The sequence below is a fragment of the Gadus macrocephalus genome, chromosome 2, assembly GCF_031168955.1.
Source record: "Gadus macrocephalus chromosome 2, ASM3116895v1".
NCBI lineage: Eukaryota > Metazoa > Chordata > Actinopteri > Gadiformes > Gadidae > Gadus > Gadus macrocephalus.
This window is the reverse complement of record NC_082383.1, coordinates 16,043,656-16,050,725: the sequence shown is the minus strand read 5'-3', so window position 1 is coordinate 16,050,725 and position 7,070 is coordinate 16,043,656. Positions and strand designations below refer to the sequence as shown.

The following is a 7,070-nucleotide window of genomic DNA, read 5'->3' as shown; positions in this document are numbered from 1 at the left end:
TCTCTGTTCCACTTTATACATCTAACAAACAACACCAACCCTACTTAAGTTTTCATGGATTCCCGACTGAAATGAGTCTAAGGAAGAAGTGGATTCAAGCGGTTCGCCGGGATGAAGGGCCAAACTTTAAAATAAAACAAGGTAGCATGTTTGTTTGTAGCCGGCACTTTAGTGAATCAGACTACAAACGCTACAGCTAGCAACCAACCGGGGTCACACCAAGCGACTGAAAATCGGGTCTGTACCCTCCCGTTTCCAGTGGAACAACTGGGGACTGCCAAGAAGGGGGTCTGTTTATAAAAGAGCATCAACTCGCTTAGGCCATGACGTTCACCCATCCCTTCCCCTGGAGCAACCGCTGCCCTGTGAATAAGAGCCGATGGAGGAGATCTCAGCTTCGGTGGTGATGACAGAACATGATTTCGGTTCTGCTCCTAAACCAGGTTTGTCAGTGTTTGTTAGTGTTCTGAAATATTGGCCTACTATTACCCCATACTGTTCTTAAACCACCTACCTGACAGGATGTACTACCTATGGTTTAATCACAGAATTGGCTATTAGTAGGTTATACCGAGGAGGTAGGTCAACTTTTCAGAACTCAGGCACAACATGTTTAGTCTTATTAATGTCCCAGCATTTGACCAAACCACAATGTGAAAAGCTTCATCACAAGTACAAATGTTGCATTTTATATCTTACTTAATTAATTGTAAAGGTGAATATTGAGCTATAAAAAGCAAAATTTAAAAGTTGAGCTACAAAAAGCAATTTCTTTAGAGGTCCAAACTGCTTCCAATATGCAAGTCACAGCCAAAATCTGGGTTAGATGTTTTCATTTCATCTCATACAGGTGCACTGGATGCTGCTGCTGTAAACATACAGCAATTGGAAGAAACAGTCAAGGAGCTGTCACAGCTGAAAGTGGTTCAAGTGCATTTTCACAGATTCTGTGTCTCAGACGCGGACATCCTTTTTTACACCAGATTCACGTCAAGAGATGTTTTTTGTGACTTCTGGGAGGTTATTCAACCATCTGCCTCCATGTTGGTTTATTGGTCGAAAGCTCAGAAAAAGAAACAAACATTTGAACCCATTTCTCCCAGTCCAACGTGTAGACTGCAACTGGTTGAGTTTTTTCTCTTCTGCTGCCGGGTTGCTGCAGGCCTGCAAGAGAAGGTGCTGGCTGACATGTTTCAGGTCAGTGTGTCCACTGTCTACCATGTTGTTATACCGTGGGCCAACTACCGCTACCTGCTCCTTGGCTCCCTCCCCATCTGGATGAGTAAACTGCAAGTCAAGAACACCATGCCAAGATAATTTGTGCAGTACAGTCCAGATGTTCAGGTAATCATCGAACATACCCGAACATCATCTTACAAGAACAAAACAACCTTTACGGCCTTGATTGGGATTGCCCCTTGTAGTGCTGTGACTTTTGTGTCAAGTCTCTTCACCGGCTCCATCTCCGACCCAGAGCTGACTGAACGAAGTGGACTGCTGGATTTACTGGAGCCAGGAGATGGCTGCATGGCAGACAAGGGTTTCACCATCGAGAAGCCACTAGCTGATCGTGGGGCAACGCTGATTATACCACCCTTCAAGATGACAGGTAGGCATGAAAGGAATGAACATTTTAAATTAAAACTTTGACCCAAATGTGACCATTAAGATATGCAGACAAATGTTTAAGATGGACTGAAGCACTCACAATAATATTACTAATTAATTTATCTCTAACCACTGCGCAGTTCACTGAAGAGGATGCTCTGAAAACACAAGCAATCGCTCGACTTCGAATCCTCGTAGAAAGAGCAATAGGCAGAGTCAAGGAATACCGCATCTGGGAACACACTGTCCTTTCACCTTGTCTGCGACAGTCAATCAGCTGTGGACCGTCTGCTGTGTGATGACCAACTTCCAGGGACCACTTGATTTAAAAGGCTACATCCCTGTTGAATAGTGTTTCTACTCAAACATGTACCTATAAATATTAAATATAATATATAAATATTAAAACGAGAGGCACTGAACATTTGGATTGGTCCCTTCATTTTTTCCGGAGCTATAATTTTGTACACTGAAAACATTGTATATATTGAATGACATGTAATGTAATTGAATGAGAAGTCTTTCATCTATAATCAATTTTAAAGTCCAGTCAGTCCATCCTGAAAGTATTCAAAATAATGTTAATATATAATGTAGCAAATGATGTACTCAGAAAAAGAGAATGAATTAAATCCTTTTATTCTTTCAGTTCCTTTATTCATTCAGTTCATTTCACATTCATTTCACTTTCTGCTGAAGATACACATTCATATATGTACCAAAGAAGTACAAGTCTACCTTATTTTTCATCTCTTATCATTTCATCCCTCCAGACTGAGCTGACGCCAAACCGACGTTAGCATAAGCCAACCTACCTAGCGTAACCTAGCTAGCAGACACTCGCATTCGTAGTCGTTATATTTCTCGAAAAATAAACAATCCCTTGTCCAGTTTGGAGCGGGCTGTTATGGAGTGTTGTTCGGTAAGTCTGTGAACTTCAGAAAACGTGACTTTGGGTACATTTACCAGGGATGTCGTGAAAGTGAACTGCCGGTCCTCCATCATCAGTTCGCCAGAGTAATGAGTGGTTCACCGGATGTCACAGTGCACAATGAACACCGAATGCGGAAGTACTACGTATCAGAGTGATAATCCCCTATTGTTCTGAATATGGACAATGAGACGCCAATCAAGAGGCTAATGCAGAAGCATCACCGTGTCTGCAGTGCTCATTTTGATAAGGACGACTTCATCATTCCCAAAAGAGCTGCTGACCCAAAGAACCCAAAAAAGAGTTTCATTTAAGAAGAATCCAATTCCTCGTGCGGCAAGTAGCTACGGATAGACTTGAGGTAAAGTTGTTTGCTTATTTGTCGTGTTATATATGATTGTTCACTATCGGTGTGGGACCGGCATTAAGTTAGTTTAATATTCAACATTAATTTAACATTCAAAATACAAACCTATTATGTACTTCAACCATTTGAGTGAATGATGTCAAACCAACTGTGCAACATACAGATTAATGTCCCCCATGTGCCACGAGGCTTATTTTTCAAATACATATTTTCGGCAATTTTTCACAATTAAAATGAATGCATTAACTTATTATGCTCCTTGATCATTTGACCTCAAGTTGTCAAACAAACTGTATAACAAGAATAGTAATAACCCCCATGTGCCACAAGGCTTATTTTTCAAATATGTCATTTCGGCAATTTTTCACAAATAAAATAAATAAATAAACGTATTATGCTCCTGGACCTTTTGACCTCAAGATATCAAACCAACTGTATAACACAGATAATATTGACCCCCATGTGCCACAAGGCTTATTTTTCAAATATATAATTTTAGCAATTTTCTACAATTAATATAAAATAAATAAATAAACGTATTATGCTCCTTGACCTTTTGACCTCGATATCAAACCAACTGTATAACACAGATAATAATAACCCCCATGTGCCACAAGGCTTATTTTTCAAATATATCATTTTAGCAATTTTTTACAATTAATATAAAATAAATAAATAAACTTATTATGCTCTTTGACCTTTTGACCTCAAGATATCAAACCAACTGTATAACACAGATAATAATAACCTCCATGTGCCACAAGGCTTATTTTTCAAATATATAATTTTACATACGACGAAAACAAAATATAGAGTTACGTTAGAGATCGTCAATGTTACATTTTGATGTGATTTTGAAAATAATAATAAATTAAGAGAAAGAAATGTCTGATTTCTTAGCCATTTATCGGAACTCAGGACAATCAGCCCAAATAGAAAAGGATACTTTTAAAGCCATGTGCAGAGGGTGGATAATAAGTCATTGAACTGCAAAAAATAAGAAAATGCTGGACAAAAAATAATCTTATGACTGAATTAAAGATTTTAGTAACTCAACCAATGTTTCCAAAAACGTGGTTAAAAAAACCGATTACTGAAAAGATCCGCCTTGCAAGCAGTTTTACATGGGAAGTGAAAATTTACTGTTTCAACTTGGCATGTTCCATACTACCCACATACTAAAAAGCTGAAAAGATATATTTGAAAAATAAGCCTTGTGGCACATGGGGGTTATTATTGTCTGTGTTATACAGTTGGTTTGATATCTTGAGGTCAAAAGGTCAAGGAGCATAATATGTTTATTTATTTATTTTATATTAATTGTTAGAAATTGCTAAAATGATATATTTAAAAAATAAGCCTTGTGCCACATTAGGGCTTTGACTTCGAACTTCGTAATTCGAATATAATTCGAATATCAAGAAATAAATCAAAATTCGAACGAATATTAGGCAGCTCTTAATATTCGAACCTGTTATGGGCAGGCCAAGAGGGAGAGACGTCGGAGAACCTGACGCAGTCTATTCATAATATTGTAATGACCACCGAACAGGCAGTAAATTAAGTATTGATTAGACAGCGATTTATTAGAAACCCTATAACCGTTGGAACACGTAAGACCGGTAACCATAGCAACGCCGGTAAACAAACCTCGAAAAAACCCAATCCAGGGCTGAATCCGAATACTCATACTTATAGTATGCATTTTGTAGTACGCCACAAATATAGCGCGTCCGAATGCTCAGTACGCATTGTGTAGTACGGAAAACGTTAAAGAATGCGTACTACCGCCACAGTATACAACGGTAGGTCACTACGCTATCCCACAATGCAACCGGAGTCGGGTAACGAACGAAGAAGAGATGGCTGACCCGACACTACCATGCTACCAACAGCGGCTTAGAAAGACGTCGTAGAAAGCGGCGAAAAAAAGAGACATTAAAAAAGTAAAGTAAGTAATTAAGTGAAAAGAGACATTTTTAATTTAATAGCAACGATGACAAGACGGAAAACGGGTATCTTATCAAGGTAATTTTGCCGGCATCTGAGGGGAGATACGTCATCTCCAAACATCCGGTGGAGTTTTGGCGGTGTTCGGAAGCGTTCAGAGGCGTTCTGCGCATAGCTGTAGACCGTACTACACTGTCAAGTGTAGTACGGTCAAGTAGTAGACACTGAACAGAAATAGTATGTACTAAGTATTCGGATTCAGCCCAGGTCTTACTGAAGGCATTTAATGGTCAAAATATTAATAAATATTCGAATATATTCGAATATTAATATTAATAAACAAGCAAACTTCGAATATTATTTTTGGGCAAAAGTCAAAGCCCTATGGCACATGGGGGTTAATATTATCTGTGTTATACAGTTGGTTTGATATATTGAGGTCAAAAGGTCAAGGAGCATAATATGTTTATGTATTTATTTTATTTGTAAAAAAATGCTGAAATGATATGTTTGAAAAATAAGCCTTGGGGCACATTGAGGTTATTATTATCTGTGTTATACAGTTGGTTTGATATCTTGAGGTCAAAAGGTCAAGGAGCATAATACGTTTATTTATTTATTTTATTTGTGAAAAATTGCCGAAATGATATATTTGAAAAATAAGCCTTTTGGCACATGGGGGTTATTATTATCTGTTAGAAAGTTGGTTTGATATCTTGAGGTCAAAAGGTCAAGGAGCATAATACGTTTATTTATTTATTTTATATCAATTGTAAAAAATTGCTAAAATGATATATTTGAAAAATAAGCCTTGTGGCACATGGAGGTTATTATTATCTGTGTTATACAGTTGGTTTGATATCTTGAGGTCAAAAGGTCAAGGAGCATAATAAGTTTATTTATTTTATATTAATTGTAGAAAATTGCTAAAATTATATATTTGAAAAATAAGCCTTGTGGCACATGGGGGTTATTACTATTGTTGTTATACAGTTTGTTTGACAACTTGAGGTCAAAAGATCAAGGAGCATAATAAGTTAATGTATTAATTTTAATAGTGAAAAATTGCCGAAAATATTTATTTGAAAAACAAGCCTTGTGGCACATGGGGGACATTAATCTGTATGTTGCACAGTTGGTTTGACATCATTCACTGAAATGGTTGAAGTGCATAATAGGTTTGTATTTTGAATGTTAAATGAATGTTGAATATTAAACTAACTTAATGCCGGTTGGTGTGGGGGAGGATGCGTCACGAAACAAAGTTATAAGTCCTATAAGCCGTAACCTCATTCGAGAAAGTGAAAGATGATCTTGTGAGTTGTCGAAGTAGGCTAACCTCGATTTATTGTGTATAAGGATTTGTGGTGGGAATTTCCGGACCACGTCAATCGTTTTCTGTGTCAACCGGGTAGAATAAAGTCATCAGAACGTTTAACAATTGCGGTCATATATTTGTGTAAAAACGGTACAATAACATACAACAAACAATAAAACAAACGTTGCACAGAGAAGTCCATTGCATTGGCTAAAGCCAGGAATTCATATTGCCATTGTAGGGCAATACATTACCATTTGGTTAATTAAATGGTAATCGATCAATTGAAGCTCCCCAAGGTGTCAAAAAAGTGGAGTCGTGGCCGTCTTGCTGAGATGGATGGGGGCTGAATGGATTTGAGAGTTGAATGAAGTAGCTTACATGTTGATCCCATTTGTAACAGCAGAGTAAGATCCGTTTATGTTGCTCAAAAACAAATGCTGCATAGTAAGCTTACAGCATTTTACAGTTCAGATATTCCATCATCAGATACAAGATTAAACCTGTATGGCACAAAAGTAGCTGTAATATTAGTAGGAAATGAATCCACTAATTTGATCTAAATAGGTACGCTACATTTGATACTGATTTCGGTGTTGAATATTCTCTTCAACATTTAGGCTAGTGGTGTTCAGTCTTCTGGAACACACAGGGCTGTACGCTTACTTTTTAAAATGGTAGCACTGGTGCTAGCAAGTGAAAAAATTCAGTAGCACAAAAATAATTTTAGCACGTATACTACAGTCAAAAAAATAAAAATACTATATGAACAGAATAGGACGTATATACAAAAGTTAAACTATATGAACCAATTTAACAACAGTAAAGTGACAATGAACATATTAAATAGTAAAGTGACTATGAGAGCCTCTTTTAAAACATCAGCAGCCAGAAGT

General features: G+C 37.3%; 1 long non-coding RNA gene across 2 annotated transcripts; it reads left to right on the top strand.

The window, feature by feature from the left end:
- On the top strand, nt 1-2,030 carry LOC132451155 (uncharacterized). 2 transcript variants are annotated; one of them, XR_009523982.1, is made up of 4 exons: nt 1-443; nt 851-1,197; nt 1,425-1,609; nt 1,749-2,030. It is a non-coding gene; the product is annotated as an uncharacterized LOC132451155 (long non-coding RNA). The 2 variants fall into 2 exon arrangements; XR_009523981.1 differs by having other exon boundaries at nt 2-443; nt 1,475-1,609.
- The last annotated feature ends 5,040 nt before the right edge of the window (nt 2,031-7,070 follow it).